Raw genomic sequence first — 10,205 nt, 5'->3', positions numbered from 1 at the left:
CCCCATTGTCTGATACACCCATGGGACCCACAAGGTCCATGTGTATTCTCTCAAAAGGAGCGGTGACGTCTGGATATTGTCGCCAAGGAGCAGGGTGCAAGTTCCCAACTCACTTTTAAAACGACTACCATGACGCACTTCCTTACATAATTTTCTACATCCCGTTTCATTCCAGGCCAGAAAGCGAACTTTCTACACCGACATAACGTAACTTTGGTTCCTCCGTGCCCTGCAGTGGCGACGAATGAGCCAGAGTTATCGCCTTGGAAATACTTGGGGGTAGAATCACCACCTTAGTGGCTTCTCCGTACGGATTCACTAAAACACATCATTTATTTCCACCTGTAACTCTGACAGGGGCGGCATCTCACATTATGCCCATCTTCAACACAATATAACACATTTTCCACCTGTACCTCTAACAGGGGCGTCTTCAACACAATATAACACATTTTCCACCTGTACCTCTAACAGGGGCGGCATCTCATATTATGCCTTTTTTCTCTGAGTCTTTGCTCAATCTAATTCATGGGGCTTCCTTCTTCTAGCATACTTATATGCTGGCTGCCCAACATGCAGCTCACTAATCTCCTGAATACTCCAATCAAGTGTGTGGCCAATACACTCACTATTCAGGTCCATACATATCATATATTTTATTTTCTCATCTTTCGGCGCCTGTTTCTTTTTCTACACTAGTGCAATACCTTGCCCCTCATTATTCACGTGTTCCACGGTTTTTGTTGTTCCCCATCCACAAACATTATCGCGCGTGTCCTAATTCAATCTCAGTGTCCTGTTGAGCCTTCATCCTTGATAAAAAAAAATATGCTACTATATTTTCCTAGCCAGGCAAATGATTGACTGTGAAACCATACTCACTCATGAGAGTCTGTCATCTAGCTATCCTGCCGTTGGGACTAGCTACCTGCAACAACCATACTAAAGGCCTGTGATCCGTGTGGATTTCAACAGGGTAACCCAGTATTAATGGGCGGTTTACGTGTAACCCATAAATTACAGTTAAAGCCTCTCGTTCAACTATACTGTACCGCTGTTCTGCCGTATTCAATTTCTCACAAAAAAAGATACAGGTCTTAGTTTATCATCATTATCCTGTTATTGCAATACTCCACCAGTATTGTAGTAGGACGCGTAGAGTGAGGCGGTGGCTGAGTCGTCAAAGTAACGGCCTCGTGTTCAGGAGGACGCGAGTTCAATCCCCGCCCGGTGCCACCAAGCTGGGATTTTTCAGCCGCCGCCGAGTGGCTTAAAACTACCCACATGCTGTCCAGAAGACCACCTATCAACCCGGACTCTAGATTCTAGGATCAAAGATGAGCTCTGGGAGGGCAGCATGAGCCAATGCAAGATGGCGCCACTATAAACACTCGCCTGCGCCAGAACGGGCTGGGCCGACCATCAGGACCTACCGGAAAGAAGCCTTGGACCGACCATCAGGATCCACCGGGAAGAAGCCTACCGGCGCAATAGGCTGCAATGTAAAAAAAAAAAAAAAAAGCATTCTATCCTTAAGGGTTGAGAACGCAATTTTTGTTTCATCTGTCCATATGAGTGGAGTTTTTTTTCTTTTCTTGAGTGTACTTTTCTTTCCTTTGTAATTTTTTAGAAAAGGAGCAACAATTTGTGAATAATTTGCAATAAATTTGCGATAATAATTAGTCAATTCAAGAAATGACTGTAAATCATGAACAGTTTGGGGGGCCGGGACGTTTTGTATGGCCTCCAGCTTGCTAGATTGAGGTCTTATTCCCTCTGAGCTGATGGCATGGCCCAGGCAATCTACTTTGTCCTTAAAAAAGTTACACTTCTTCATCTTAAGAGTCAGTTTGGCTTCCTTTAAGCGATCCAGAATTTGTTCTAAGTTATCTGCGTGATTAGAAAATATATCGCCCAGGATAATTATGTCATCAAGGTATACCTGAACCTTGTTTCCTAATAGTCATGTAAGGACAGTGTTTATTATTTTCTTGAACCAGGACGGGGCTGTTTTTAGGCCAAAGGGGAGGGAAGTAAATTCCCAATGTCCTGCTGGAGAAGAAAATGGTGTCTTCTCTCTACTAATTTCATCTCAGGGGATTTGATAGTAACCCCGTTTCAAGTCTAGGCATGAAAAAAACGTACTATTATCTCCCAATTGATTGAGTATGGTAGTTATATTAGGGAGTGGGTACCGGTCGTCCCGTAGTGTCTTATTAAGTGCCCGGAAGTCCAGACAAAGTCGTAGTACTCCATCTTTTTTTTTGGTAATGGGATAAGTGGGGCATTATAGGGTGATTGAGGAGGGCGAATCACACCCTGTTGCTGGAGCGATATAAGTTGTTCATTTACTCTGTCATGATAACTGATATGAATGGTATATGGACGCCTGTACACTACTTCATCTGTGTTTTGCTTGACGGTGCTTAAAAAAATAGGGCGTTACTGTTAATGGTTCTTGTTCTGTGAAAAACACTGTTATATATTTATCTATTAAGGACTTTAAGACCTGATTATCTCTCTCTTCACTTGGGAATTTAGCGTCAACAATTTGATAGAGGCTTTTCTTCCTTACTTCAAACTCTGCGGGCTTCAAGTCTGTCTTAACTGTGTCAGCGGTCTGTACACTAGATATTGTGGCAGATCAGCGTATAGCTCATGAGTGACAGGCTTCACAAATCCTAACGTTGTATCATCATATATCTTTACACTCACATTCAATATTCAAATACGGCACGGTGACATAAGATCTTTGATTGTCAGGTGAAGGGGTCAACTTAACTATCCCTGAGCACAAGACTCTAGCCTGAGGAGTACTAACAAAAGGCTCAAATAAAGCTTCACTTGCCTGTAGTTGCGTCACTAGCGTTATGTTACCTGGTACCGATGCATGCAGTTGCAAAGGTTCCGCTTCTTGGCAACGTACGGCCTTATTTTCAGTGAGACTTTCTTCATTGCCATCTACATTTAGCTAAGATCCTTCACCTCTAGATATAAGACATATTTTTCCTGGCATAATTGTATGGTTTTCCCTTCTATTATCAGTTTTCAGCTTCGTTCTTTTGTTCCTCATTTAGTTGCAATGTTTTCAAAATAATCTCGTGTTACACGACAAATCAGTACTCAACACAATAGGAGTCGGCAAATCTACATCGCGTGTTATCAATAAGTCTTGGAAACTACTTTTGCCTTCCATATTAACTTGTCTTTTACCGTCATTTTCAATATGGTATCTTTGCACAGAGACAATATTCACGGGTTTCGCTTCACATTCATTTACTTCGAGCCCTAATTCTTAAATAAATTCATCCGTTAAAAACTCACACACGCTCCTGTTTCTAGGAGTGCTGCCACTTTTGCATATGTATTATCATGAGTAGTGCGATCTGCCTACCAAAGTTACTCTAGAGTTATGTTGATTATAGCCTTCTTTTCATTATTTTTAAGGTCACTTCCTTGTTCGTTATAGCCTTCTTTTCCTTATATTTATGTTAAGCGGTTACTCCCTTGTTCGTTATAGCCTTCATCTTATTATATTAAAGGTTACTCCCTGTTTTGTTCTTCGCTCATTTTCCGTTTTTTTGTTTTTCACTGCAAGTGTGCATATTTATTTATTCCTTTATTTATTATTCATTTATTTATTTAATGTTATTTGTAGTAGTTAACTGAGGGAGGCACTACCCTGGCCTCCTCTTCCTCTGATTCTCTTACTTCACACATTTATCTTAATACTTCACACTATTGTCCATATGCTTCATTTTTTTTCTCATTCTTGACTTTTTATCTATACCTCACACTTTTCTTAGTATTTCACATTTTTTCTAGATCATACTCTACACTTCATACCTGGGGGACGCGGGTTAGGCCTTTATAAAGTCACTCTATGGCTGCATGCCCGCCGCAGCACACCACCACCCTGTGAGGCGTAGAACCCCGTGTTACCCTCCATCCTGGGGTAACAATCCTAAAACAAACAAACCTGGGAGGCGGGACGCTGCCGCTGCTTGTCACCTGACACCCTCTCACTGATGAGTGGATCACGGCGCGGGTGGAGAGGGACTGCCCAGCCCTCTCCACTCCGCCCGGGAAGGAACTCATGAATTCTCGGTTGAGTTGCGTGTGCTACCCATTGCACTACAGAACAACAGTGGTTGGCCAGAGTTTCCATTACCATATCGTCAAAGTCCATGTCCTCCGGAAAAAACATTAATTATATAATTAAATCGTCACTATTATTTCCGCCACTTAAAACGAGCAAAGCTTAATAAAAATAAGATGCGTTTTCTCGTCAGAGTAAATTAAACAAAAGCACTGTAAGCATATGTCCCTATTTATCCCTATACCGCTGCCGCCAGTTTTGGACCCTTTTTTTCTTGTATTAAATCAACTCTTTTTATCACTCATTAATTACTCAATAAATGACCTCACCGTCTCGTATCCTTGGTAGCGTGATCCGGCTTAAGTTGTTATTGGAGACTGGTGTTCGGGGATAAACAAGGGAAAAATAAAATATACATTTATTTAAAATTAAATGAAAGTAATTACCTTACGCAATATTCTATGCTCAGACGATCATAACACTGGCATATCCAGCAATGGATGCAACATATGACAAACGACATGTCATAAACATAATACAATATGTGCTCAGTTGTTGCCAATAATAATAACACTCGTCGTTCCACAAGCAGTGGTTTGTATCTGCTTACATCACAATCATTATGTACTCTCTTCACAAAATCCTAATAACACATTCCTATAGTATAATCTACTACAAGTCACGGAAACACAAAATTATACCACACCCAGTGGTCTTACCTTTGCTTTACATCGCAAACAAATAATCACAATCCTGTCCCACTACAATCCTACTTCACATCTCCTACATTATAATCTCCAGGACAATACAGTCGGTTTCCCTTAGAGTCTCGAATTTCTACTCACGATTAAGATCACAACAGCCATTCTCGGCTGAGTGAGTAGCAGGTCTGCTTGAGGCGAGAACCAAGCTCGGTCTACCCATACCACTGATTTCTAGGCCACATTTTTCTTTCCTTGAGGCGGACTTACATCCTTGACACGCCCTTAATTTTCTACATAACCAATGGCCAATACTTCCTGTCACACCCATCTGCTCGCTCATTATGTTGTATTGTTTTACTTCTGCTATTCGTGAGTCAGTCTTAAGACACTCCCACAGTGATTTTTCTGTTAAATTATTGGCTCATAACATATCGCCACGACTGACGTCACGGGTCAGAGTCTTTTTCAATGGTTGTTCACACTTTCTGACCACGCCTACTGGGTATCTGTTTTCTGTATCTGAGTCTGGGTATCTGTTTTCCTTTACCCTCGTTGTTTCCCCTCTTTTGTACTTGAGGTGTTTACCCAGTTGTATATATGTCACCCTTCTTGTTAGTGTTTGTCCTGTCAGATGTTTACATAGTTGTATATCTCTCATTCCTCTCTGGGTATCTGTTTTCCTTTATCCTCGTTGTTTCCCTCCTTGTTAGTGTTTGTCCTATGAGATGTTTACACAGTTGTATATCTGTCACCCTACTTGTTAGTGTTTGTCCTGTCAGATGTTTACTCTGTACTGTTATGGCTATTCCTCTTGTTTGTTCGTTTTCTGGTTCCCGACATAGTTGCAATGGGGTACGGTGACGCTTCTTGGGGCCCTTCTTTGCACAGCACACCTCACACGCGTGACACCATTCTTCCACGTCCTTCCTCATGCCAACCCAGTAGAACCTTTGGCGCAGGCGACTCGGTGTCTTCTTTACCCCAAGGTGTCCGCTGGTGATGCTGTCGTGCATTTCTTTCAAGACGCCTTCCCGGGACTTCATAGGTAGCACCGTGGACCAGTAGTGGTCAAGACCATCATGAGAGACCCAGCGTCGCTGCAACACCCCGTTGTCCATCCGAAGAGCGTCCCACTGAGTCCAGTAATTCTTGGTGGTAGGGCTTTCTCTCGAGATTACTTCCCACCCAGGTCGCGTTGACGATTGACTCAGCCACTCCATAATTGATCTCAGATCTCGGTCCTCCTGCTGCAGTTTTCCCAAGTCTTCCCATGGCACTTCCGCTGTCTGTTCCACTGTAGTGCGGCGGCACATATTCTGGACGCTTTCCCTCTGGAGGCAATGTTGACACTCAGGTAGGCAGGAACGCCGGCTCAAGCTGTCCGCGTTACCGTGTGTTAGCCCAGATCGGTGCACAATAGTGTAGTGATGCTGCTCTAGTTTACCTATCCAGCGAGCAAGCTGGCCCTCAGGGTTTTTCAGTGACTTCAACCACCGCAATGCAGCGTGATCCGTGCGGATGGTGAAAGTTGCACCGTACAAGCAAGCATGGAAAAAGTCAAGGCTCTTGACTACTGCCAGGAGTTCTTTTCGGGTCACGCAATAGTTTTTTCTCGGCTGGGGTGAGTTTCTTGCTGAAGTAGGCCACAACCTGTTCCATGTCGGCACATGCCTAGGACAGCACTCCACCAATCCCTTCATCACTGGCATCACAATCCAGTATAAATGGCTTAGAGGGGTCCGGGTAGGTGAGTACGGGCGAGCTGATGAGGGCCTCCTTGAGCTTCTCAAAGGCAACCTGAGTTTCCGCTGTCCACTCAAACTTGCGCCCCTTCGTCAGGAGGTGCAGTGGTGCAGCAATCGTAGCGAAGCCTTTTACAAACCTGCGGTAGTATGAGCACAACCCAAGGAAGCTCCGCAGCTCCTTCATGTTGGTGGGTGTCGGCCAGTCCTTTACCGCAGCCACCTTCTCAGGATCAGTGCGTACTCCAGCCTCGCTCATGATGTGTCCCAAGTATTAGACATCCCTTTGGAATAGGCAGCATTTCTTCGGGCTGAGCTTAAGGTGTGAATCTCGATACGGGTCGAAAACCTATGATAGCCTTTCCATCTACTGCTCGAAGGTCTGGCCAAAGACAATCACCAAGTCGAGGTAGATGAGTGCCGTCTTCCAGTGAAGTCCCTCCAGCACCCTTTCCATCAGCCGCTTGAACGTGGCCGGCGCGTTGCAGAGGCCAAAGGGCATAACCTTAAACTGCCACAGGTCTTGACCGTAGGAGAAGGCTGTTTTCTCTTTATCCTGCTCCGCCATTTTGACTTGGTGATACCCAGACTTCATATCCAGTGTTGAAAACCACTTGGAGCCCACCAAAGCGTCGAGCGTGTCGTCGATCCGTGGGAGCGGGTATGAATCCTTGATGGTGAGATCGTTGAGGGCTCGTAGTCCAAGCAGCACCTGAGGGAACCGTCCTTTTTCCTGACGAGCACTACAGCAGACGCCCACGGGCTGCTGGACCGCTCGATTAACCCCTGTTGCCGGAGATCATCCATTACCTCATCCATCTCTCTCCTTTGCGACGGGCTAGTGCCATCCTTCGAGGAGCTTGTTCACTGGGCGGTGGCTACCTGTGTCGATGTGGTGCTCTACCAGTCCGGGTACACCCGTCCACGTCTCCTGTGGAAAACTTATCGCATTCCTCACGAGAAGCTCCCTGAGCGGTTCCACTGGGGCCCTCTAGACACTTTTTGGAGCTCCTGTCAAACAGGTCGCGCAGGTAGTCGGGCAGCTCCTCCTGGGGTTTCTGCCAGGTTCTCCTGCAGGCACAGGTTCTTGGTTTCTGGTCGATCTCTTGCACAATAAATCACCATGGTCCTTTTTCTTTTCTTTGGGCTGAAGGAGACATTGGGCCACGACGACAGGCACTTCCCGCTGCAGCAGGGTCTACCAAAGTACTACACCCAATCACCCTGTTTTTACCGGGCATTGACTTCTACTCTACCACACAGACTAGCCGGGGGGCACCTGTAATTTGACAGGGTAACAGCATCTCCGACCTGAGGAATAATGGCGGTGCGCTTTGACCGTCACTGGCAAGTCTTCCTTGTTCACAGTCGTCAGTGGCACCCTCTTCCTCCTACAGTCAGCTGCTTTAGCGCGGAAGTCCAGCACCCACCTGTGGGGCAGACAAGATAATCCATACCTTAGGATGCAGGGGTCGTCCATGTCGGCCACGTACACAGAGATAAACTCTTCCTTTCCTCCGAGCTCAAACTTCACGTCCACTGGGCCTCTGAGCTCTGCGTAGTGTCCTGTGACTCCGCACAGTCGATGCGGCGTCTTAGGAAGCCGACGATGACTCACCACGTTAGGCCGCACCAATGTGCGTTCCGAGCCTGTGTCGACGACCACAGGCCACAACACTCCGTCAACCTTGCCCTCCACTTGGCAGCTTGTCATGGTGGTTCTCCTGCACACTGATATCTTGGGGGCATGTACAGGACAGACTGGTCGTTGCCCCCGTGAACCAGTCCTTCTTAGTTTCCCGAGTGGTGATCCCTCGTTAAAGTACATTTTCCGACACTCATTCTTCCAGTGCCCCTTTTCTCCACAGGTCCAGCACTTGGGTCCTTCTCTGGGCTTCTTCTTAGCGCCACCTTCATATTCCTTCTTCCTCTTATAGCATTCGTTCTCCTTGTGCCTAACCTTCTCGCAGTACCAGCACGTTCCTTGGAACCTGTCTGTGTCGCTGACAGCGCCCTTTTGTGCCCTAAAGCCAGAAGTCGAGTCGTCCCTGAAGCTTGACAAGCTAGACCTAACAAAGGACTCAAACTTCATAGCACGTGCCAGAGCTTCCTGCATTGATGTTGGCTTAGCTTGGTTCACTTGTATCTTCAGCTGAGGGCTGTCCAGGGCATCGATGAATTGATCACGCAGCAAAACCGTCAGCAGGTCAGGGGTGGCACCTGGGTATGCCTTGTGCGCCTGCTCAAGGTCCTGAGCGAGTTCCTGAAGAGACTCGCCGCGCCTCCTGTTGCGGGTTCTGAACCTAACCCTGAAGAACTCGTTCTGGTGCTTGGTCCCATATCGTTGTTCCAGCGTTTGTGCCAGCCCGCTGTAGCTGCCCTTTGTCGCATTGTCGAGCTAAGCAAGGACCTCCAGCGCCGCCCCTTTCAGGCTATTTGCCAGCTGTACCGCGCACTCTTGGTCATCCCATCCGTTCCGAGCTGCCAACAGCTCAAACTGAGCGCGGTAAGCCTCCCAGGAGAATTTAGTAGTAACAAATGTACGGACGGGTGGGTTGCCTCTGCGGGGGGGACTGGAAGTGGGGGTCGGGGGGGTCAGCGGGGGGGTTACGGGAGTGGGGGTAATTGCAGGGGGTTATGGAAGAGGGGGTATCTAGACACCCCTACCCACATCTATTTTACCTTTTCACCCCCCCCCAAAAAAAAAAATTTGTTTTCAATATTTCACAGGCCCTAACCCCCCCTCAGGCTAGCGTGCAGGAAGCGAGGGGGTGACAGGAGCAGGGAGAGGTCGGTCAGCAGGGGAGGTGACGGAAGAAAGGGTGGTCAGCAGGGGGTGACGGGAGGGGGGTAAGACAGTCAGAGGGCCGTCAGCAGGGATGACGGAAGTGGGGGCATGCACAAAGTGAGGGTAATTGCTATTGTTGTTGTTGTTGTTGTTCTTGTTTTATACACACACACACACACACACACACACACACACACACACACACACATATTCTGTGCTATATAAGCATCATACTTTAATAATTACCATCATTAATAGAGTTTCCGCTATGACTGAGACATATTCAGAGAACCTTCTCGATATTTTCCAATATCCTGCGCGCATAATAGTTGCAGGATATAGCAACTCTGGAAAATCGGAACTTGTACAGCAGCTTATTCTGAAGTATCATGAAAAGTTTAAAAAAATGGTCATATGTGGCTTAACGTCTCATCCTCTTCAAAGAAATAAAGAAATAGGACCTAAAGTTATAGTGTCGTCTGAAATAATTGATGTAATTGCCAACGAGGACACGTTTGATCAGAGAGGGACATTGTATGTACTTGACGATATTTTCATTGATGCTGTAAGGAACAAAATTGTGGTTGATGCTTTTACTCGTGGACGGCACAACAATATTTCATGCATATTTATCACTCAAAATCTATATATGGGTGGAAAGCATGCAAGGAATATTAGCCTGAACTGTTCTCATTACCTCTTGTTAAGACAGCGCGATTTATCTCAAATTCACACTCTGGGCAGACAAATATTCGGGAAAGAGAAGTCAAACCAGTGTGTAGATATATATATATATATATATATATATATATATATATATATATATATATATATATATATATATATATATATATATATAAATATGCTGTATA

This window comes from Eriocheir sinensis, chromosome 19 (assembly GCF_024679095.1).
Source record: "Eriocheir sinensis breed Jianghai 21 chromosome 19, ASM2467909v1, whole genome shotgun sequence".
NCBI classification, from domain to species: Eukaryota; Metazoa; Arthropoda; class Malacostraca; order Decapoda; family Varunidae; genus Eriocheir; species Eriocheir sinensis.
This window is presented reverse-complemented; position numbering follows the sequence as displayed.